The sequence below is a fragment of the Rhinolophus hipposideros genome (assembly GCF_964194185.1).
Source record: "Rhinolophus hipposideros genome assembly, chromosome: 5".
Lineage (NCBI taxonomy): Eukaryota > Metazoa > Chordata > Mammalia > Chiroptera > Rhinolophidae > Rhinolophus > Rhinolophus hipposideros.
The window spans coordinates 98299815-98325431 of record NC_138051.1 but is presented as its reverse complement, the minus strand read 5'-3'; the positions used below and the strand labels follow the sequence as shown (position 1 = coordinate 98325431).

The window sequence follows — 25617 nt, the reverse complement described above, 5'->3', positions numbered from 1 at the left end:
AACATGACTAAAACTGCAAAAGAATATTAAATACTAGTAGAAATAATCATGAGCATGTGTGTGTATATATATGTGTATGTGTGTATATATATATATATATAGATTCAACCATGGAAAGGAACTGAAAAATTATGGGGAGAAACAGTTAAATAAATAATCCTAATGAAAATTTAAAAACATATAACTTACTATTTTTTAAAACAGAGATACAAGGTAAAAACATGGGGAGGCATTAGCTCCCCACTAAGACATCCCTTCCTGTAAATCTCTATGTGTTTAAAGACAGAAAACCCAAACTACAGAGATACAGAATGTAAGTTAAGCCTCGTTTCCTCTCCCGATAACCACTGTTACCACGGGAAATGTTTCTATGGAGGAGGAGGGTTACAATTCTCATTTATAATTCTCCAGTGCTGCTTCCATTCCACTTCCCGGCCCCCCCTTGAGGGGCATGGGCTAAAAAGTAAGTCCTGCTTTGTAGAGGGGCGTATGCAACTTAGTAGCTCAACAAGCGATGGCGCATGCGTGCTGTAACATGGAGGAACCTTGGAAACACTCCGCCAAATGAAAGAAGCCAGTCACAGAGAAGCACATTATGTGACTGTATTAGCAGGACATGGCCAGGACAGGCAGACCGCAGGGACAGAAGTGGAAGGGAGGTTGCCTAGGAGGAAGAGATTGGGGGGAGCTGAGGACTGACTGCTAATGGGTAGACTTTCCTTTTGGGGTGACAAAAATGTTCTAAATTTCATTGTGCTGATGGTGGCAAAACTGAATATACTAAAAACCACTGAACTGTACACTTTCAGTGGGTTATGCGTTAACAGTGGGACTTTGCGATGGTCGAAGAAAATCATCCCTGCATCCTGGCTCAAATCAGAAACAGTACTTAGCAGAGAGGACTGGATCCAGGGTGACAATTCTTGAGTTATTTCAGCTTTCTAGAAAGTGAAGAAAAAATAAAATGAAGCAAGGGCACTTCTGGTTGAAAAGGCCTCCCCAAAATGCAGCAGCTACAGCATGTGCTCTTGGCCTCAAGGTGAGCCTATGAACTTGACCACGGCACTAGTTATTTCTCAAGCTATACGGTGAGTATTTTAATGTTTTTCCAAATCGTTTGCTTCCATTCAATGATTTCCAACGGTTTTAATGAGCATTTGAAGAAAACAGGACACAGTAGCTAGCTCTGGTTAACTACAAATCAAATAAATCCAAAGGAACATAATAATGAGAAACCATTTTCATCAAATTACTGGAGCTTTCTGTTTGTTTCTTAGAACTTTTGGGTTGGTCTGGTTGATTTTATTTATTTCTATGGCTCGAACACCTGCATAGGTCTGTGTAACCACCACAGTCAGAAGGTAGTTCCGTCACCCCCCAAACTCCCTATCGCTCTGCCTCCGTGGTCACACCCTCCCCGCCATCACTCCCAGCAACCACCAGTCTCTTCTCCTTCTCAGCAGTTTCTTTTGTAGAATGTCATTAATGAAATTACACAGTCTGTAACCTTTTAAGAGGGCTTCCTTCACTCAGCATAATAATGCCTTTGAGATTCATCCAAGTGACTGTGTTTATTAAATAAGTTGATCCTCTTTTCCTTTTTTTTTTTTTTTGCAGAGTAGCATTCCATTGTATGGAAGTACTACAAATTGTTTATCCATTAAACGGAAGACTACTTCGGTTGTTTACAACTTTGGCCCATTATCAATAGAGCCGGTATAAACAGTCATGTACACATGTACAGGTTTTTACGTGCATGTACGTTTTCATTTCTAGAAGGTAAACATCCAGTATTGGGTCGCTGGGTTATGTGTTTATAAGAAACTGGTAAACTGCTTTCCAGAGTGGCTGTGCCATTTGTGTTCCTATCAGGAATGCAGGTCTGCAGCCCCACCAGCATTTGGCACTGGCAGTATTTTCTCAGCCACTGTAATAAGTACGTAGTAATAGCTCCTTGTAATTTTAATTTGCATTTCTCTAATGACTAATGATGCTGTAGAGCTTTTCATGTGCATGTTTGCCATTGGTATACCCTCTTTGGTGAAGTGTCTATTCAAGTCTTTTGCCCATTTAAAAAAACTGCTGTTTCCTTACTGTTAATTTTTGAGAATACTTTGTACATTCTCAAGACAAGTCCTTTGTGATTTGCAAATGTTTTCTCCAAGTCTGTCTCTGGTCTTTTCATTCTCCTAACAGTGTCTTTCACAGGTAAGTTTTAATTCTCACAAAGTCAAAATTATTTTAATTCGATGAAGTCCAATTTATCATTGTTTCTTTTTTTCTTTCATGGATGGTGCTTTTGCTATCATGTCTGCAAACCCTTTGCCTAACCCCAGGTCGTGAAGATTGTCCTGTTTTCTTCCAGAAGTTTTATATTTTACATTTAGAGTCCATTTTGAGGTTAACTTTTGTATAATGTGTAGGTCAAAGTTCATTTCAGGGCACATTTGCATATTGTTCCAACTCCATTTGTGAAAAGACAACGCTTTCTCCATTGAATTGGCTTTGCACCTTGTCAAATATCAACTGACACATCTGTTTGGACCTATCTCTGGATTTCCATCCAATTGTCCAACATCTCCGTAAGTCATCTTCAAACACCATGATGCAAGCTTGTTGGTGTCCACCACCCTTCTCATCATTGGAACCCAGAACTTGAATCAGGAACAGTAATCGGGTACCTGATACATTTATTCTGTGGTTTATAGGCTGTGGAGTGTGTAACTCATTCTCTCTCCAGGCTGGACCACACATGGAATGTTGCGATCAGTTTCTGATATCACAATGTGAGAGGTACTGGCAACCTGGAAGCACTCTGAAAGGTTGACTGATGATGAGGCAAATAGATTCACAACACAGGAGGGCTGGCTGAGAAAAATGGGGCCGTCTAGCCTGGGGGGATGAAAGGAGAACGTGAACACTGGCTCTGGGCCTATGGAATGGAGCACCCTGGGGAGAAAGAGTCCTCTTACGTGGCCCCTAGGGAGATGATTAGCACCAGTGGCTACAACCAGGCAGTGTGCTGGGTGCTGGGAGCCCAGAGATGGACCAGATATGCTTCTTGCTTCCAGAGGGGGACGCCACCGGGAAACAAGTGTGGTTTGACAGAGGCCACCCAGCCAAATGGAGTGGGATGTACATCTGCTTTAGGGAGGCTGGATCCAGTGATTGGCTTTGACTCCGCTTTGGCACGGTTGCCAACGATGGCCCCACGACTCTATTCTGAACAGATGACTTGTTTCTGTCTTTGGATTTAATGGCCTCATGAGGAGAATGAGGTCATGAGAAAGAAAGAGATCAGCCCAAGGTCTCAAAATAGTGGTTAGCAAACTGAATTTGGAAACCAAGCCTCCTTTTTACTGTCTGTCAGAATTCTAATCAACATTGCGTTTGTTGAAGAATAAATAACCCAATGCCTCCTTCTTAACTGTGCAGCCTCCTGGGGCCTTCGGACCCTTTGGGTTTTCAGTCTTGCAGGCTCACTGTCTCAGGGGACTTTAAAGAGAAAGGAATCCTACAATTTGAAATTTTAACACTTTTTTTTCAATGACAAGGTGGGGGTAAAAAAAAGTCATATCAAATCAGACCAGTCTCTTCTGGAGACCTTCCAAAAGCTCACGCGCTCACCTGCAGTGCCGCATCAGTCTGAGGGACGGCCTGCTGTTGGAGCAGGTCCAAGCCCTGACTTTTTCAGACTCTCTTTCTGCTAAGTAATTAGCTCCCAAGAGCCAATTTACACTGGTCTAAGGGCCCAGGGGTGAGGAATTCAAGGGCAATTCCCACAAGGCTTCCTCTCACAAGCTTCTGCATGGGCATTGGGCCCTCGGGAAGGCTCCCTCTACCCACAGATGTGTGTCCGTATATGGGTGCAGCTGCCACCCAGGAGTCACTACGTGCTCATGCTGGATGAAGATGCCACCTTAGGACTATGGTGACGTCACTGAGGTGATGAACCAAGGGCATCTCAGGACAAACCCGGGAGTGGTTAAGACCTGATTCCTGACGTTGTCCCTTAAGAATAACCAGACTAAAGACGGATGTGCTTTCTCCGCTCCAGCTGCTCAGGCAGCAGCACCTTTGGAAACAATCACAGTCTGTTTTATTTTAGAACAAATATTGTATTTCTACTCTGAGCTGCTTTGGGGTGACTGACTGCTCTAATGAGGCCAGACGTAAACCTGGCTGTCATGAGATTCAGGCTACAGCCGGAGGAAAAAGTTGTCACGACTAGTTAAGGTCATCAGTGCCCAGACCGGCCTCAGAGCATTCCAGGAATTCATTGATTCATTCCCTAATTCATTCCACTGATTAACCAGAAGCACAGACACATAGGGAGAACAAACATCACTGACTGATTCAGTCTTACTAATACAGCCAGGGCAGAAAATATTAACACTTCAGTTTGTTGTAGCCCCCACTCCCCCACCCGCCAAGGTCATCCTGCGGGCGGTATATGGCACAGAAGGAAGTCAGGACTGAGGTTCACAGTCCCGCTTCTTCCTCCCTCATGTGCATTCACCTACAAAAGGGAAGAAATCACACTGGTCCTTAGGTGACAGAGTTCTGGTGAGGACCGAAGGAGAGGATAGGTGGGAAAAGTGCTTTGCAAACTGAAAAGCACGGTACCGAGGTGAGACATTTACTCAGTTAACAAACTTGTGCTGGCACCTATTAAAAGGCATGTGTCTTTATTTTGTCAATGGTTTCTTTTGCTGTGCAGAAGCTTTTTAGTTTGATATAGTCCCATTCATTTATTTTAGCTTTTACTTCCCTTGCCTTTGAAGTCAAATTCACTAAATCCTCTTTGAACCCAAGGTCCATAAGTTTAGTACCTATGTTTTCTTCTACGCAACTTATTGTTTCAGGTCTTATGTTTAGGTCTTTGATCCATTTTGAGTTAATTTTGGTACATGGTGACAGACAGCAGTCCAGTTTTGTTCTTTTGCACATGGCTTTCCAATTCTCCTAATACCATTTACTGAATGGTAAATGCGTATTTACCTATGCAACTTTACTAACCATTGTCACCCCAATAAGCTTACAAAAAGGCTGTCTTTTCTCCATTGTATGTTTTTGGCTCCTTTGTCAAAAATTATCTGTCCATATTTATGTGGGTTTCTTTCTGGGTTTTCAATTCTATTCCATTGGTCTGTGTGTCTGTTTTCCTGCCAATACCATGCTGTTTTGATTATTGTTGCTCTATAGTACAAGCTGAAGTCAGGGAGTATCACACCAATTGGAATGGCTAACATCAACAAGACAAATAGTAACAAGTGTTGGAGAGGCTGTGGAGAAAAAGGAACCCTCATACACTGTTGGTGGGAATGCAGACTGGTGCAGCCGCTATGGAAGGCAGTGTGGAGGTTCCTCAAAAAATTACAAATAGAATTACCATACGACCCAGAAATCGCTCTCCTGGGTATGTACCCCAAAAATCTGAAAACATTTATTTGTAAAGATATATGTGCTCCAATGTTCACTGCAGCTTTATTTACAGTGGCCAAGACATGGAAACAACTAAAGTGTCCTTCTGGTATATATACACAATGGACTACTATTCTGCCATAAGAAAAGATGAAATAATGCCATTTGCGACAACATGGATGGATCTTGAGATTATTATGCTAAGCAAAGTAAGTCAGACAGAAAAGTCGAGTACCATATGATTTCACTAATATGTGGGATATAAAACTGAAAACAACAAAGGAACAAGACAAATAAACAAAACTCATAGACATGGACAATAGTTTAGTGGTTACCAGAGGGTAAGGGGGGTGGGGGGAGGGAGATGTGGGTAAGGGGGATCAAATATATGGTGATGGAAGGAGAACTGACTCTGGGTGGTGAACACACAGTGGGATTTATAGATGATGTAATACACAATTGTACACCTGAAACCTATGCTACTTTACTAACCATTGTCACCCCAATAAGCTTACAAAAAATAGGGCATGCACCATGCTAGACACAATGGATATAAAGTTAAATAAAATATAGTCCCTGTGCTCAAGAAGATGACCAGATATAACACAGAGTGGCCAGTACACTGACGAAAAGCTCAGGGTGTTGCGAGAGCAGAGGAGGGGCCGCACCCAGTCTGGGCAGTTAGCAAAGAAGACTGTGAAGAGGTGGCATGAAGAGAGTACGAGGGCAGGAGAAGGAGTGTCCTAGAATCTAGAAAACACCTCACTCTCCTTATTTTATTTAATTCTTGAATAAATCCACAAAGTGGGCCTAATTTTGTTATTAGCCCTATTGCATTAGGAAGCAGAGCCCCCAAACTGGGGGGGTGTCCCTGGCACCTGGGGGGTAGGACCAGGGATGCTGCTAAACATCCTACGGTGCACAGAACAGCCCCCACCACAAGTATCAACTGTGCCGAGGTCGAGGACGCCTGCTGTGAAAGAGACCAAGAGGCCACAGCAAGGTAACGGGAGGGCTGGAAGCTGGAGGCAGGTCCTTGTGCCCCAGCACCTCTGACAGGTTCCCCAGGTTATAGCCTATATGGGTCATAAGGGTGTACACCTGGGCGGATAAGAAAAGTGCATGAAGGGCGACGGGCTGGGCAGGAGCTTGACTGATGCTGGCGAAGAACCCAGTCCTGCTATGAGCAGCACCAGCAGGCTCAGAGCGGGGAGAGCGAGGCCAGAGAGGAAGGGGAGGGAGAAGGAGCGAAGGAGCAGCAGGCAGCGCTGACTGAGGTGGAGCGCCCTGTCACATTTCTATAGCGACCGCATGTAAAAAGGCCTGCGACACCTTCTCAGCCATCACAACAGACACAATGGTGAGGCGGGTGAGGCGAAGAAATACTCTTGTTTTCTGAAACCCAGAAGCGGAAAGACTTTCCCCGAGGTGTGAGGTGCCAGGGTCGTGCAGAGGCAGGACGCAGTGGTAAACACACGCTTTCAGGCCGTCAGCAGCCACCTGTTCTCGCCTCCCTGCGGCCAGGTGGGGACAACCGTCTCGCTGAAGCGGCTTTCCACAGCACCTGCAGGAGCCGTGCACTCAGAGCCCTTGGTGGACGCCAGCTGGAAGCAGGGCGGTGGCATACCTGCTCCCTGTGCCTCCAGACGAGGGCTCTGACATCCGGGGAGGCCCTGGCTTCTCTGGGCATCACCGTCTGTCCTGACAGCGAGAGAACCGCAAGGTCACCTTTGAGACCACTCCCTGCTCTAAAAACAGACTCCCTTCTATTTAAAATTCTCTTTTCCGGAAGCCAATGATACTGCCTTCAAGTGTGGTCAACAAAAACTGCTACGAGGAAGACAGCTGGTATGGCTGAGTTCCTCAGTCTAGGCTGACAGGAAATATGGTTCCTTTGTTAATGAATTAATTAAAAAAAACAATAAACACCCAAAATTGAATTCTTAAAGAAAATCTTTGTCCAAGTTTCCTGACTGCTGTTTCAAGCAACTGTGCTGATAACTGATTTCATGCCCTCTCGTGCTAACATTTCTCGCAGGAATTATGTACTGACAAGTGCTGACTGGCACAGGCCACGTGGCTGCGGCAGGGTGCTGTGGAACAGGCCCTGGCGGGCAGTCAGGGACCCACCGCACCTGCTCTGGGACCTCAGGCAAACGACTTACCTTTCAGAGCCTGAGTCTCCTCATCTGTAAAGTGAGGGACTGGATTAGGCCACCCCAGCACTCCCAGCACTGACCCCTCAAACTAGTCTAAGCCTCGACTGGTCCGAGTCTGGGATTCCTCATGCCTTCTCTGCTCATGAAGATTAAATAAAACAATGAATGGGAAGGAGTGTTGAAAAGTAGGACATGTCACTTGTCAGAGAAGCTTTTCAGAGACGTGTGCAGCTTGGCACTTTGCTTCATTAATAACACCAAGGGCCATTTAGACTGACGCCAATCTCCTCAGGCACTGGCACTTTCAGCAAGTGGGCTTCCGAGCCAAGGAACTGCAACTCACTTTTGTGTCAGGAAAGTTCGGCAGAAAAATGCATTGCAAGTAATGACTATGAAGTATCAACATCCGCACCAGTTCCACATTCCCCATCACAAAGCCAATCCAAGTTAGTTTACAAGCAACGCGGTCTTTTCAGTAGCGAGGCAGAACGACACTGCGGACAGCCCTGGCTACGGATCCTCTCAGCCACTGCCACCACCTGACTGTCATTTCCGGGCTTGGGGGACCCTCTTCAACTTCCACTGAATGCCACTTCGAGTCATCAGGCTGGACCTAGCTAATAACAGAGTTCATGATTTAAAAAGAGCCCTGTACCATGATGGCTGGGAGCCTACGATCCGAAGCGCCTGTTTTTGACACACGTCACTAAAATCCTCTGTACTAACAGCAGGCCTGTGAATCTGCTGAGCTTTGCTCCTCTGATGTCCACTCAGCTAACACTGCAGTAGAAGCTTCTCAGTCACTGGCCTGAAGGCACCTATCAGACTGTGACTGGATCCAGCTTCCGCATCTGCCAGGCCCTCAGGGAGGCCACACGCCAGCTCCTCACAAAGCACTTCAGCTTTTCTGGTAATACCCAACTTCTACTTCCCACTCAGCCTGGGTCTCTTTTCCCACGTTGCATTTGCTGCCGGGAAATGTACCCTTAATCCAGGTCCTGGCCAGGCTTAGGGAGAAGAGATACCCGAGAACCCTGCAGGGGTGTCTGGGGGAGCAGACACCTTGCTACCTCTGTCCACATCGAATGCAGCGCTTAGGACCCCGGAGGCCAGGCCAGGTCACTCCGTCCTTCCCTCCTCTGGACCCTGGCAGCCCACACGTAACACGTGTATGGTACACAGCCGAAAGGGACGTCTCAGTGACCTGTTTAAGGGTCTCCTCCACCACCCACCTGGCCGGTTGGGCAGGACTGTGTTTCCATCACCTCCGTAGCCCCAGGTCCGGACCCGGACTTCTGCTGTATAAATGGAGAACTACTGGATGGGGCAGGTTGACGCAGAGGGAGCACAACACATTACAGGGACATGGCCTGACCTTGTAACACGAGGACCTCGACAAGTCCCAGCTCTGTCCTCCAGCAGCAGCGGGACTCCAGATAAATCTCTTCACCTCTCTACCTGGACCTATTTCATCACCTGTAAGATGAGGTGACTGGTCCTTATTCTGCCATGGGATTGATGTAGAGACAGCAGACCTGGAAACCATGGGTATACCAGAAAGCAAGTGCAAATGTGAAGGGCTGCTTTAATTTAAAAAACACACACACCTCTCGTAGCCTGGCATTTGGGATTGTGACTATCAATTAAAAGTTTGCCTTGCAAACATAAAGAATGCCAGGCCGATCCCACGCACTAGGATTTTCCCTAAAATCTTACATGTAGGAGACACATATTTTGGGGCACAGAGGAAAGCCTTGGCCCTGGGGGCATGAGGCTTGGCCGGATGGTCCTGGCTCTCCTGATAGTTGTGCAGGAGCCGTGGACAAGCGAGTCCCCTCTCTGGTCCTCAGTGGCCCTATGCAGTGAGAATACTGACACTCAGGCAATCTCCAGGCCTCCTCCTGCTGGCTCCTGTCTCCAGGCCAACCAAACTAAGATGGTTTCTTGGTGGTCTCCCTCTTTACGCTGCCCCTCCCTGTCCTTTCTCACTTGGAGTTCACAGGCTGCTTTAAACCCGTCACCTCTGTGGAGAAGGCTCACCACCCTATGACAGCATTCAAGACAGCAGCTGGAATTAGTCACTCTTTCATCACCTCTAGTCCTACCTTTTCCTCCCATAGTTTCTATTTTAATTCATGCTACCACAATTTATTTGGCAGGCAATCTGGAAATTTCTTTCCTATTCCTCACTGTCTACATCCAAGAGCCGATAACCCAGATCAAACCTTAGAAGTTCTTAGCTGGGCTAATTCCACAGCTTCTGAACTGGCTTTTCTACCTTCAAACCCATCTTCCATATAGTCAGTGCCAAGAGTAACTGTGCTATGATGCAATCGGACAAGGTCATGCACCCACATCAAACTCTTCCAAGACGACCCAGCTCCTGTGGAAAAGCTACAGCGCTGAAGAGCTTATGAGCAGCACAGCTGGTTCAGCCTCTCACTGTCCACTCAGGCGGGAGAAAGGCTGCCCGGCAGGGGACCTCCCGCTGTGTGAGGGCTGTTTAGGCTTTGTCTCTCCAAGAAGCTTTTCAGAACTCACCCAGGGGGCCTGTGCGGTAGGTACCCAGCCCCACCCAGGTGTGCTGTGGCACTGCCTGCATCACACTGTGAGGCAGTGCCTGTCTCTGGGTCTGTCTGTACACCGTGGGCTCTCGGAGGGCAGCTGCCATGTTTTAGCCCTCTGTTCTCCCCAGCGCGTGGCAGACTGAGTGTTCAACCCATACTGATTTCCCCCAGTCTTGGACAATTTTAATATGGAATTCTGGAGCAAGGGGTTGTTGGTGGTGGTGGTGTGTGTTTAAGCAAAACTTCTATGCTTAGGAAATGTTGCACATCATGAAAAATTATTTTAAACGAGAGAGAGTAAAATCTCTCTAGTTTCGAGTATATTCTTTCCCAGCTATCTACACACATTCAGGCAGGTTTGAGGCCCGAACCCCTTTCTCAAACCCTCACAAATGGGCACGCACCATTCCCCCATCTTACACCTGAGGTGCACAGACAGGCTTTGGGGATCCACACAACTCCTGAACTTGTCTGCAATGTTGTGGTTTAAGCACGTTGCACTTTCGGGTGGGACTGCGCTAGTAATTTCCATTAATGTCTCACAGGTGCTCCTGAGCTCCAAAAAGAGACCTGCCCACCACCAAAAGCGCATGAAAAGCCCGAGCCCAGGGAGTGCTACTGAGGCGCTGTCACAGTACCACTGCGGTTACGACAGCATGGCCTCTGCTCAGACAGTACTGAGTCCCCGGGCAAGGGGGCTAAAGGAGCCAGCATCTCCACTGTGCTCCTGTCAGTAACAGAGAATCGAGGAGCAAATCACAGAAGATTAGGAAAGTCCGACATCAATGCAAATCTAATACAGAGCCAGGAGTACTGCACACTCCTGGGAATTCTATTTGGCCCAGTACTTTGAAGTCCGCTTGCTAAATGCAACCGTGTAATAGAGACCTCTGTCTGAGTTGCTTTCTAGTCTCCGCTCATGGGGATTCTGGCCTGCGCTGTCCAATACCATAGCCTCACGCCTCTGTGACTAGGAGACTTGACATGTGGCCAGTCCTAAAAGAGAAGTGATAGCAGCGTAAAAGACACAGAAGATTTCAAAGACTTAGTGCAAAAATTCATCAAATATAACTCGTTCATAATTTTTATGTTGCTTACTTGTTGAAACTATAAAATTTTGGATATAGTATTTTAAATAAATATATTACTGAAAATAATTTTATCTGTTTTTTTACTTTTCTCAATAGGGCTTCTACATAGTTAAAATTCCGCATGTGGCTCGCATTGGTGGCTGATATGATTCTGTTGGACAGAGCTGCTGTAGAGGACGTGGCACTTCTGTTCCTATCCTATGTTCTCTACCCATGACTGACTTTTTAACTCCTACCTTAGAAACATTCTATTCTTACAGATACAGAAAACAGATTGGTGATTTATGGACCTGTGGTGGGGGGACGGGGGACGAAATCGGTGAAGGGATCGAGAGGTACAAACTTCCAATTATAAAATAAGTAAGTCATGGGGTATAATGTGTAGCATGGGGAATACAATCAATAATATTGTGCTAACTTTGTATAGACACAGACAGTAACTAGACGTACTGGGCTGACCCTTTAATGATGTCAAATCAGTATGCTGTACATATGAAACTAACATCGGATGCCAATTACACTTCAGTTAAAAAAAGAAATGTTCTACTCTTTGCAAATCAAAAGCAAAGAGTTCAAAGAGGATTTTCTAAGTCAGGTATTACTATTGGCACACAAATAAAAAGCAGTTCACAAAATAACTGGGAAAATACACTAAGACAGACCAAATTTGTGGGGTCGATATCCATGGTGAAATCCATTTGGCAGGACCCAGGTGAAAATGTCACGTCCAGGATTTACGTCTAAAATAATCTCCTTTAAAGACATTTACTGAGTACCCACTGTGTATTGGGTTCTTCACATTTACTATCATAATTTCCATGTTAAATATGAGAACTGAAGCGTGGAGAATAGCTCAGGGTCACCCAGCTCTTAAGGGATAGGCCACCTGGAACCGGGGCTTTGTATCACAGCGCACTGCCCATCCCGCCCACTGCCAATATTGTGCCTTTTAAAATGTTTGCACCACACGTCCCAGGTTACAAAGTACTTTCAGATACATTTATATCATTTAATTGCCCAAACAATTCTGTGAAGTACATATGGAAGTTACCAATCACCATATAAGGGGGGGCGTTAAGAGCCTAGCATGAAGGCCTTTCCTGCATCTCACAGCTTGAAGAGCATAGTAATGCACCTAGGAGTTCTGAAGACAAGTTCAATGTCCTTTCAATAGTATCTTCTCTACCAAACATGGCTTCCTTCCTTTTAATTAAGACTGATTACTTTCTCGGTATTACAGTTAAAGGGAACAATGGAAGGGGGAACTTTACTGTCAATAATGACCAGATGTATGGTCAATGACAGCGTCACTGTTTCTAGGCGCATATTACTGCATATTACATATTCATACATTCTCAATATAGTAATAGCGCCATGAATTTAGTGTGATATTTATGGCCCAATTAAACACACAGGTAGCAAAGAGTTAAACGGAGAAGGCTGAGGAGGAACCTGTCGCCTTGGTCTCTAAAATCCTTGGGAAGGTGTCTGACCCTTCGGGGGAGGTGGGGTAATGAAAACAAATGGACAGGAAGGTTGACTTTCTCGGGAGTGAACTGTGATGACGGAGCAGGAGTCCGGTTTGGTTTCGTCAGGTGAGTTTCCTGAGGAGCAGGTGAGCAGCCACACTCCACCTACTCTCTGCCCGAATGCTTCCAGTCAAAACATGGGGAAAAGAGAGAAACAGAAGTCATCCAAACACGGAGGACAGGGCGTAGCCTGAGAGCAGACCAGAGGGAGAAGGTCGGGCAGCAGGTAAACACGGCGGAACCAGGAGGAAGGAGGAGTCAAAAGAGAAAAACATCCAAGAATGTTGAAGGTACAAACACAGGAGCAGAGAAAGCAGAGAAACAAAAGGAGCGTGTGCGAGTCCGCAGCAGGGAACAAAGTGCTGGTAACACAGTCACCTTACACGGAGCCACGGCAGGTCGTCCTGTCCGGGAAGCGAGCACGCAGCGAGCGAGCGGACAGAAACCAGTAAGATCAACAGGGAAGTCACCAGCGGGGCCACCCACGCTAGGCAGCAGAGTGAGACATGCCGAGTCCAGCCAGGAAACTACTTAGCATCCCCTTAGTGTGGGGGCGGACCTCACCGTTGTTGTTTAGTTAGAACTTTCTCGCATGTGGTTTATTCAACACTTGTAAATCTAGTTCTTTCAAACACATTTTGCACCCAAATCATTCATTTTATTTAAAGTTCCACTTTAAGAAGCCCGACGAGGATTTTTTTAAATTAGAAAATGACTGAACTTCATCATCTGAACCAAGGGTGGAAAAGCTAGAAAAGCTGAAATCATGGGGTATTTCTATGAGGAATTTTGCTTACAAAGTGTTTATGTGTGGGGGTCCCGGCCTCCATGGTTAACTTTTAAAAAATGCACTGTGCTTTACCAGCCTTTTCCTTCAGGTCTCCTGCTTATTGGGTGTCCAGGTCAATGACTGAATTTTCTTTTCTGTAGGTCAGTTCCGGTCCCCATGAGGAAATGGCTGGGAGAGACAGTCCCTGTGAGGAATTCTACACTGCGGAGCGGCAGGATCTAGTCAGGAGCGCCCACAGGAAGTCATAAAAGTAATCAATAACCCAAACCTGCCATCGAATTTCTAATCTTTGTGAGTAAATGGAGCCCTATGCTCTCTTTACAGCATTGCACATCCACACAATGAAACTCCAGGGCGCACAGGGTCCTAAGTTGCACCCCAGACCATCCCAGACAGCTCCCCACCCCACATGTGGCCTCTGCTGCATGTTTAAGGGTCTCGGTGAAGTTCTTACATTAGTCTTTTGAGCTTTTATTATACGCAGTTATTTTTCAATTATTAAAACTAGCTTATTGAAAAGAAAGAAGTTTAAGGGTGCGAAGGGACAGGTGAAATGCAAACGGGGCCCAGCCCCGCTTCCCATGTTCAGTCAGTGATGTGGGGACATAAATAGCGGGGAGGTGGTGGTGGCCCATCGTGCGCCCATCTCGGTCACCGCTCCCCCTCCGTGCCATGACGAGGCAGGGCAGGTATTTACAGCCCCACACAGCTGGAGGTCTGTCCGGAGAACGGCAGAAGGTCAGTTTGTCTAAAACCTGCCATATTCGCTTGCTCGTGCTTAGCAGTTCTCTCCACCTGCCGCAACTTTAGATTTTAATTTCTTTGTTTCTCCTAATTCTATAGGGCATGGCCAACGTTTCATTAAACCACAGAGCCCCTCCTCTCTCAGTGGGTATCTAGAGCCCTCAGGCTACCTTCAGCTCTCCCTCCTGGCATCGCACCCAGGGCTGATTTCTGTGCCAGCCTTCCCTCATCACAGGGCAAGGGAAGGAAAGCAGCAGAACAGGAATCAGGAGACTTGAGTTCAAGTCCTGGCCCCGCTGCTAACCACCCTGGGAACCACGTCCAAGTTCTGACCCTTTCTAGGTCTGTTTCCTCAGTTGTAAAAGGGAGGAGATATCTAACTTGCTGCGTGTGGGGTTAATTAAATAATGTATTGTAAGTAGCCTTCTTGGTACTTAATCGCTGAACTAGACAGAAGCCATCCCAGCTGCATCCCTGAGGTCTAGCTCTGAACGTGTCCTGTGTGGCCTTTTCTCTGTGGAAGAGTTCCTGGTGTCTCTTCCTCTTCTTGGCTCAGGGCCCCATCCTAATTACCTCATTTAACCTTAATTACCTCCTGAGGCCACATCTCCAAATATAGTCACTGGGGGTTAGGGCTCCAACCTACGAAATTGGGGGAACACAATTCGGTCCAACACAGTGTCCTAGACCACAGGACTGTTAAATGCCTAGACTGAATACAACACTGTGAATGTGGTCTGACAATTTTGAAGACAACTAGTATGGTCACCTCCTCTGGAGGAAAACTATGCACGTTTTTGTCGGCTTTTTATTTATTGTGCAGTTTTGTATTACTTGAGATTCTTTAGGTGACAGATACTAACAGGGAAAACATGGAATTTCTCGCTTCTGTATATAGTGCACTCAAACCCAACCTCATGGATAAGCCTGGCGTAAGGCGGCTTCTAGTCAGGAGCACAGGCTGATTCTTTGGCCGTCACTGAACTCTACTCCCCTCTGTTGGCTTCATTATCACTCTCCTTCCCTGCACGGTGGAAAGAAGGCTACCAATATCTTGAGACTTCTGTGATCCCAACAGCTCTAGATGCCAGGAAGGCATCTTTCCTAATAGCCCAGTCCCATGGAGGATGCGCAGACGAGACCTGCCCTAAACCGAGCACCACAGCCAGGGGCTGAAGTCGGCCTGGCCAGGTCTGTGTCACGTGCCAACCCGAAGTGGAAGTGGGGGACCAGGCCTACACAAGCCACATGACCGTGTCACATTACTGTGCAATGGACTGGTAGCTCTCCTCTTCCCAATCTCTCCTCTCCAAACTGGCTGCTGGGAAAACAGTGTCTTTCTAGGAATAACAATGCTATTCCAGCAGACAAATAGGTGTGCTAAAAATTATTTAATTGCTTCTCTCTAAAAAAAATTTCTTGATCTTTGTGCCACATGTTACCTATTGGAACGACCTCAAACTCTTATCTCCTTGCCCAGGGGATAAAAACAAATGACATTTACAATGGGTAAAGAATGCCCTCACACACCTCAGCACTCTCTCTTTCAGTGAGAACTGCACTGATATGCAAAATCGCAGCCAGTTTCTCATCCTGACAAGTCCTGAAAAAGAGCTAGACTTGATCATGGAAATATCAAGAGGGTGATAGTGTTTCCCCGAAAATAAGACCTAGCCGGACAATCACCTCTACTGCGTCTTTTGGAGCAAAAATTAATATAAGACCCAGCATTATATTATATTATATATTAATTACATTAAAGACCTGGTCTTATATTATAGTAAAATAAGACCGGGTCTTATATTAATTTTTGCTCCAAAAGACGCATTAGAGCTGATTGTCTGGCTAGGTCTTATTTTTGGGGAAACACGGTCCATTAGAAACTCCTTTATACACACACACACACGGGCACATCTGAGGAAATGAGCAGTGTAAAAAAACAAAACAACACATGCACACTGTTGAATGAAATCTATCATTTTGGAACTGTCCAAAAATTCCTTACTGCCAAGGACATCTCAGAAATAGATGAAATAAACTGCCTCAGCAGTCCAAACTGGGGTAAAACAAAGTGAATGACAGAAACATGGTTCCTGATTTTCCAACTGAGTGACTTCATTAAACTCCAAAAACATAAAAAGCAGCAAAAATACAACTTAAAAGGAAAATTCAAGGAACAAAGTGTCATTTTAAACCGATTTCACTGTATGTCAATCATCTCAATAAAATTGTAAGAAACAAATTTCGGTTGTAACATACTAGTTATAGATAGAACCCAGAGACACAGAAGACAAAGTTCACTCATTCATCCAACAACTGTTAACTGTCCTTCAAATAGCTTATAGGTGCTGTGCTAGGTACTGGGACAGAAATGAACTTGGTAAATAACAATTAAAACCAACTTTGAGTTTTACTGTTTACAAAGTATTTTTGTATCTACCAGGGGTGCCAAAAAATGTATACACATTTTAAGAGATGATATCTTTGTATTATTTTTCGAAGTTGAATTGAATTATGGTAGCAATGTGTAGTATGACATTTGCTCAAAAGATGGCATTAATCAAATGAATGCTAGCGTCATTCACTGTATTATAATTTTAATACAGCTTTTTCCTTTCTTAAATATGTACATATTTTTTTGGCACCCTGTGTATAATCACACTTTTTCTCACAATGACCCCATTTTGCAGATAAGGCAAGTGAGATCCCAAAAGAATGATTTGCCCCAAATTACACAGCCAATAAGAGCAGTCTAAAACTCAAATGAGACTTCAAATTTTATACTTTTATCTTCTTCCATTTATGTATTTTGCTCTGAAGATTCTCTTCTTCTATTTCTAATTCCCAGGCTCAGGTTACCCTTCCATTACAGCAGTATTTTCCTAAACGTAAATAAAAAATTAAGTGTTAGGCAATATAAGTTCCTTCATCAACGTATGCGGGAAACTGAGGGGCAAAATTCTCACCCCCGACCCCTCACCCTTCACTCCTCAGGACTCCCACAAGACGTCTCAGAGCCTTTGTGATACTATGCACTGTCGTTTTCCAGGGGAGTGGCGTGTACGATTTTTCTCAAACAACTGACCACAGACCTTTTGTTCCCCATGAAGCCTCCTGTCAAAAGCACAGGTCCCAGAGTCAGACAGTATTGGGTTCAGACGCCAGTTCTGTGTGATGCTGGATAAGTTATCAAGCCAGTGTATGCCTTGCTTTTTCTTTTTTTTTTTAAACCTGTGAAACAGATATGACAATAACAGCAGCTATCTCATGGATTCTTATCTCCTAGGATTCATACAAAGTGCTTAGCAGGTTACAATGTTCATAGTCAAGGCTCAATAAATGGGATATATTCACTTACTCGACAAAACGCTATATAAAACAAATATTGCTACAGTACCTGACATATTTTCCTTATTTTACAAAATTGGGGTCGGAGGCAGTTAAGGAATGACAAAAACCAGCACTGACTTTTTAGTTAGAAGACTCGGATCCAATTTCCGGCTTTACCAGTTAAGCAGATATGTGACTTGAGAAAGTGACCTAACCTCTCTGAATCTTCTCAGGGTAAAAAGTGAACACTGCCTGACTCACAGGACTGCTGTGAAAATCAGAGGTGACGACGAAGGTGCCTGGAATGTGTGTGTATACGTGCACATGTGTTATCCCGTGTGTATTTGAATCTAGAAGAATCAGAAAGCTTTCATTTAAATGCATAAGGACTTTTAAACTTCACATGCGTTTTTCTAGCTCAAACCCTTTTGTAAATTCCTAGCTGTGAAAAATCTACCACGTGGCCTCCGAGGCCTGGCTGCCGCCCTGCTGCCCATTTCAGGGCAGGACCCGCTCACCACACCCAGTAGCTCCCAAATGCCAATCATGCCTCCTGCTCAGAAGTGAACAGACATCAGAAAGGCAGCAACTCTTCTCTTCCTGCCATTTCCCCTTCGAGGCCTATAACAATGACTGGCATATGGCAGGAAGTGAAAAAAGTAATAAACATGAAAACATGAAAGGAGCTGAGAAGCCATGGCACGTCCAGCTCTGTCCAAGTGTCACAGATGCCAAGGAAGATGTAGCAAAGATTCTTTCTGCCTTCAGGTAACCCTCAATCCAGTCAAGAAAACACGACTGAGAAAAATTAAGTGTTAGATTGTACGCCTCAAGTGGTGTATGGGAGTTGAGAAACTGACGTGGGCTAGAGAGGTCAGAAAAGGTTTCCTGCAGGAAGTGTGCACTGTGCCGGGTTTTAAAGGATTTCATGGGGAGAAAACAGAGTTAGAGGAGGGGAAGCAAAATGGTGTGTGCAGATCCGTGACTGAATCAACGTCTGGAGCAGACAGAAGATTCTGGGAGCTAAGCTCCAAAAGTGCACAGTCAGGCCTGGGAGGGCTCTCAGGAGACAGCGAGGAGCTGCCCTGGCGAGGGACAAGGACCGTCCCCAAAGGACCAGGAGACATTCCGCTGAGGCAAGCTGTGTGTAAGTTTTCAGTCAGAGCAGGACGGGCCGACTGGCTGTCATTCATCCGGGATCTCACTGTCATGAGCGTCCCAACACAGATCCAGACGAGGACAGTTTTCCCAACGGTGGCACAGTGTGTCCCTCCCCCCCCTTTTTTCCACAAGGTGGAGAACAAAGGTAGTCTTCACTCTGCTTCTGGTTTTAGAAGCGCTCCAAGGTTTGTGGGACTGAAAGTGTCCTCTCCAGGAAAAGGAACTTCATCACTGAGTACAAACACTTCTTGAAATCGTAGAGTTTGTTTGAAGTCTGGTTCCTCAGTTTTGCCCATCACCCCATCTCCCCCAAGAACTCTACCTTGATGTAAAAACAGCTTCTGATCTACCACATACAGTGGAAAAGGAAGAAGGGAGTGCAACGTACAGGAGGGAGCCTGGAGGGACACCCATCTTCCTAGTCCTCTCTCCTGGCGTCCCTGCTGTGCAGCCTGCCACCAGTGGCCCAGAGATGACCTTCCAAAGATGGAGGAGCTCCAGGCCTCGTGTTTTCCCCAGGGCCGCCGCCAGTAAACGCGCTGTGCTTTCTCTCGTGAGCACTTGTGCTGATGAAGATGGAGGGCAGCTGGTCTGAGATGAACAGCAAGATCAACCCTGGCATCTGGCAGGCTCTCAACTCCTCGGGCGGTAGCGAGTGTAAAATGAACCCCTGACAGCCAGACGACCAGCCGCGCTGTCACCAGACCCGAGAAGGACCACGAAGCAGCAGGAGTTAGTTCAGCCACAGACCGAGTGTTGGAGTCAGGACCAGTCACACGCATTTACCGCCCCTGGATTCAGTGGCCGTAGGAGGTGCCCGCTGAATCCAAAGCACAGGTGATAACACCTTTCATGGTCCCGTGCTCTGGACTTTCCAAGCCGCCCGCGGCCATTACCTTAGTCTCTCTCAACCACATCTCTGTAAACAACATAGTATTTCTATTTTCCAGGTGGAAAAACCAAGTCCCAACGAAGTGAAGTGACTTATCTAAAGTAACACAGTTAGTGTCATCAGAACCCAGGGTTTCCAGGCTCCCAAGCTCAGGTTCTCCCCACACACTAATGGGGTGTGTGTATCAGAATCACCAGTGGGACCTTGAAAATGCAGATACCTGGGTTCCCCTTCTGAATACTTGGCCTCAGTGGGTTAAGGGAGACCCTGGGCTCCTGTGTTCAGATGCTGAGGGGCCACCCAGTTGAGAAGCTTACACAGCATCCCCAAGTTGAAGCTCTTCAGAAGCTCCCCCGACACCCTACAGCACCACCCCCAGAATGGATCCCATCAGATGCACAGTAGCCCCTCTGGTTGGCAGGGCGCTCACCACGCGCTCTCGCTCATAACCCACTTTGTCCCCACCTCACACATCGTACCTGTCAATGCAGCCCACACTGGCTCAACACACATTTATTCTATGCCAGGCTTTGGAAAGAGCTATGACACCGAGAAATGCAGAGCCCTAAATAATGTGCTGTGGACTAAGTATGCAGGCGCGGGGGAATGCCGACACGTGGTGGTGGGCTGTGGCGGTGGCATCATAATTAGACAGAAAGCACTGGAGAGTCCCGGTGTGTCAACTGCAAGGAACGTAATTAATCTCGCAGACCAGTGAATCTGTGTGACGACCGAGCCCAGATCCAAGCTCTCAGCTGATTAATCACATCATGGTTGCTTCACTGTGGCATAAAAATTTCAACAAACAGGATGATCTTCCGAGGAGGACTGATTTCTGGCACTGAGTCTGCACACTAGGGGGATGGGGTGTAGGAGTGCTCCATCCTCCGTGTGTGGCCTCTTTCCTGGCTTCTATGCAATTTCTAATCCAGGATTAGATTAGTCCAAGATTTAATGAGCCTAATTAAATGCTTTGATGCTTGAGGGAAATGAAAGGCATTAATTTATTGAGCATCTACTGCATACCAGGCACCCTGCTGCTTTAGGGAAGTAATCTCATTTAATCAACACAATAACGCTGGGAGGTAGGTAATACCCCCGTTTTACAGAGAGGCAAACTAAAGCACAAAGAGCTAAATTAACTTGCTCAAAGTAACAAAACTAGTGGAAAAATCACAGGTGCCAGCACTGCAAAACATCTCGCAGTAATCCCATGAATACTACACATTCCCTGAAGGTGAAAAGGGTTTACCTCTGCAAAGCAGTGAACTTCAGGGCAGAGAGAAGTCACCAATCATGAGGAAAAGACAAAACAGACGTGGGTTACAGAAGAATGACAGAAATCTCTTCCCCCTATGCTCAGCCCCTAAACCCTCCCAACAGCTCCTCATCCACCCAAATCACACGCTTCTCCAAGACTTGCTGCAGAAGACACCCCAGCCTGAGTCCCCTTTCCTCTCAGCACAGCGAAGCAACATCTGCTTCCGCCCACGGCACCCTCCCATACCCCTGGGGGACTTCTCCCACTTCTCCCGTGCTCCTTTCGTCTTGACTACCCCACCCCAAGCACCTTTCCAGGGCAGCAGTGTCCTGGAGGCGGCTAAGGATTGCACGTATCGGCGCGTTCTCCTGCGGCTTATGTTTAGTAGGTGCTCAGGAAGTGTCTGCGGTGAATGTGTGCTACTAGCAGAAAGGGGCTCCCGTCTTCAGTTGGAGAGGCCTGTGCAACTCTCCTAAGAAGCTGGCAAGTGTTCCGGGACTCATTCATTCCTCTAGCTGAGTCCACTTCAAGTCTTTCCTCTTAGTTTTCTTTTCATTTGTTGTTTTTAACATAAGAGACAACTATTATGCTATGCAAAGAGGTTTGGAGAATGGGAACAATGATTGTTCTACAAAACCCGCACCTGAACTGGTTAAATATTAACTGATTAAGCTTCCACGGATCCCCAAATATAAAATACAAACATTATAGCAAAATTTATAACCTATATACTTCTTTCTTACATATTATCCTCAAAGTAGCCCTTTCCCTGGTAAGTGAAGTGAAGAAACTAACGCCTAGAGAAATAAAGTGACTTACCAAGGTCACAGCCTTTACGTTTACGTTCTACAATTGAAGCCAAATCTGTGGACTCCGATCCACTGCCTCTCTTGGAGTAAAACTGAACAATTGTAACACTTATTTAATAAGAAAGGATAGATTGGTATTTTAAAACGTATCTGCTTTGCCATCCTAACAGCTAAATTACTTGTTTCCCAAAATAACATTTTGCTTGTGGCTTGTCAGACAAACACTAGGCGGAACTGTCAAGTCAATGAAATTGTCTGCCCTCCCCCTCGCCTGCTTCATCTTTCTCTCCTTCAACTCTCCACCCTCTGCCCACTTCCTCCAACCAGGTGCTCCTGGGGATAGGTCTGGGTAGAGGCACACATTTGGGGCTGTCTGTGTCCCCGAGCCTTTGTTTTGATTTATAAGATGCGATGTGGCTTCAGGTTACTGCAGGCAAAGCAATGAGCAGTGTCTGGTACATAGAAGGTGCTCGGTGACCACGCTCTGCACGTTCCCTTCCTGCCCAGCCCTGTCCCATCTCCTATGGACTTGAGACGGAGCTCCGAGCCCCTGTGGGAAAGTCCTAAGGATCTGCACCTAAGGATCTGTTTCTTCAAGGCACCCCAGGACCCTGGGGGCTGAGCTGGCTCTTGCCACCCCCCTGGTGGGCTCTCCTGGTTGCGAATGTCAGGTCTTCCCTGATACCACTCAGTTTAACTCACTTCACTATTCCAGGGAAAGGGCAAGAAAGGTACATTTCCCAAGACTGGATATCAATTTGAATTAATAAAGACAGAGCTAGTTAGAGTCTCAACCTCCGCCCTTCCATAACATTTAAAAATAAAATAATTAAACCCAAACAGACTCAACAAGTAACATGTTCGTGTGATTGACACGTTCTAACGTGGATTTCAGATCTTGGAGTTGGTACACCACATTCCTCTGCAAATAAGTCGGAGTAAGTCAAGTATCAGGAATTCTGAGAAATAGTGATCTCTGATTTGGGTTCCATTCTCACTTCAGGGATTATGGAGCCAAAAATCACGTTAAAACTCTTCATTCTGGGGACGGTAAGGGAACGTGGTCACTTCTGGGTCTAGAGCTGGGAGGACACTCCAGAGTTCCACAAAGCTGCCCCAGTGCTACCCCACGACAGCGTGTGGTGTGGAGAGACGGCAAGTGTTTCCTTAAACTATTAGTCGAGTACACATCTTGTCGAAGAAGTTTTTGGTTTTTTTTAAAAGGCAGAAACACAAGTAAAGTGTGTTTGCCACAACAGCCAGCAAGGACCGCTTGCCTGGTGTTAGGACAACACAGACTTGTGGTCAATGGCAGGCAGAAGTCCCCTAACGGATGGGAAACGCTGGCCCGGCCTCACACGGTCGGGATTCTGCAGCTCTAGGCTGGGCCCCGGGCCCGAGCGAATCATTAGAGTCTTCAGCACGTTCTAGAGTAAGATCATCTGTAGAGATTCCTTAGGAAATGTGACTGGAGTTCTCTGGCACTCCGGCAACTGGGGTGTGCTGAGGACACTTTGCACATTTTTCTCAGGTCAGTTGTCAGTTTTTCGACGTGCTCTTCTGAACTAGCACGTTCTGCGGCCACCATGGCACCAAGGCCGGGCCTGCCCTGAGCCGGCCAGATAGCTTGCCTGCATTTCCTTGTTAAATCCTCGTGAAAACGATTTGTGTCAACTGCTTATTAAGGCCTACTGTGTGTCAAGCAGTTTTAGGCACGAAGGAAGCAGAGTTAAAAACACAGGATTCATGAAAGTTCTCGAGAACTCGTAGTCCAATAGGGACCAACAGTATGTACATGTGTCTGTATCAAAACCAGACTTCCTTTTTAAAATGAACGTGGCCCTTATGCTCTCAGGGTTGGGCTGTGTGTATGCAGGGGTGTATCCACACGGGAGGCCCATAAACATGCGTGGATAAGCTGATGGGGTCACCCCCAGCACCCTCTCCTCCCTTGACATTCATGTAGAAAGAGTGCTGTAATTTATAAAGTTTAAGTCCTCATTTATTTCTGACAGCATTATAGATTTTCTTGACAAGAACTGCTATCCCCATTTTTCAGTTGAGAAAATGGAGTCGGAGAAATATCGAGACACCTGCCCAGTGCACAAAGTAGTGCCCGACAGAATCAGGATTACAAGCCAAGGCCTGCTTCCCACCCCGCATTCCTCTTCCCACTGCCCTGAGGCCTCCCAGGAGGAGGAGGGCTGCTGTGACATGGCCATGGTCTGACCTCCCCGTGACCATGACGCTCTGAGGGTCCTCCTGCCTGTACTTGAGCTGCTGCTTCTGGCTCCTGATTTCTTTCCCACCTGTATCTCCATTCTGCCTTTGCCTCCGACTTCCCATCTCAGTGACAACGTCTGCTTTCCCCAAGCCAGTGTTCCCAGACCTGCAGCATCAGAATCACCTGGGAACTCGTTAGGAATGCAGGTTCTCAAGCCGCGCCCCACACCTTCTGGATCTGAACCTCTGGAAGGGGGCCTGAGCAATCCGAGCTCCGCGAGCTCTCCAGGTCACGACAGGAGCCACCCTGACCTAAGCGAACGGGCTAAGCTCCTCTAGTCTCTGCTGCCCCACCGTGATCACCTGGCCCCCGCAGACGCAAACCCAGCGACTGAAGAAGAAAGCCATTTCTCTGGTGCTGAGCAGCCGTCACACAATGCAATCACACCCAGCCACGCTCTTCAGGGCCGGCTCAGGCAGAAGCTTGACGCCGGGTCTGAGGCTTCCTCCTTCTGCCCTACTTTCCACGGAGGCCCCACTTCTCAGGTCAGCAGTGCAGTGGCCTTTACCTTGACCCCTTTCCACCTCATCAGACCCAGTTCTGGGCTCTTGGGCGAGGAGCCACACAACGGGATGGCTCTGTCGATACATGTCCGTGTCCCTTAACTATGAAATGCAGCGAAGCTTTGTTCCAGGCAGCAGGTAAGCCTCACTCCATTAGATTAAATGCTAACAATCAAATACGACGCTCATAATTATGCTACTTTCTATAATTTACAAAATTCTTCTGTAACTCTCACAAGGATCAGAAAAGCTAATTTTGAAACTGGGATTAGAACCCAGGACTCCTGTTTCATTCCCTAAGGAACGAGCTACTGTAATATGTCAAATATTTAATAAGTTCTTGTTAGTAATTAGTGGAGCTATTATAAAACAGTAAGTTCTGGTCACTGTGTAAGGGCACAGGCCCCATGTCACCAGAGCATGTTGCATGAAAAGAACATCCTTTGCACAAGCCTAGTCCATTAGAAACAATGCAGGAACATGCTATTAAACAAAGAATAACTTCCTGGATCCAAAGCCCCAAGTTTATAAAAAGGGCCACCTTTGTAGCCCTGCTTTGTGGAAATCTGACGATCCTCTCATCTACTTCCTTGATTTTGATGGAAAGGTCTCTAGTTTCCTCTTACAAATAATGGAAAGTGGTTACTCTATCAACATTTAATGTCTGTAGCAGCAGCACTGAGGGTGCCGCACAGCCACTTCTTTGACCATCGACCTGGTATTTATGCTCAGTTCTAAAATACACAGAAATTCCTCTTGAGAAATGAGAAGCTGTCAGAGGTTAGAAACACACACACAGATACACTCTCTTCCATATGTTCCAAAGACATGGAAATATGCACACGCGTGATCAGATAACCCTCCCTTCCACCTCCTTCTCTTCACGTCTTAGAAACTCTCTCTGTGGGAATGTGGGAACATCCCTTCCCACATTCACACCCAGGGACAGATTCCTGGAGAAGAGGTGGAAGAAAGAGAAGCAGTAAGATTCACAAAAGACTCTAATTTGGAGCATTAATAATAGAGCAGCTGATAAGCTTGCAAAAGCAAAGAAGGGCCCTGTTAACAAAACA

The 25617-nt window shown here is 46.4% G+C and overlaps 1 protein-coding gene across 4 annotated transcripts in view; it reads right to left on the bottom strand.

Annotated features, from left to right (window-relative positions):
* The window catches only part of EVL (Enah/Vasp-like), a 139383-nt gene that overhangs the window by 81983 nt on the left and 31783 nt on the right, over nt 1-25617 (bottom strand). The gene's annotated exons all lie outside the window — the stretch shown is intronic.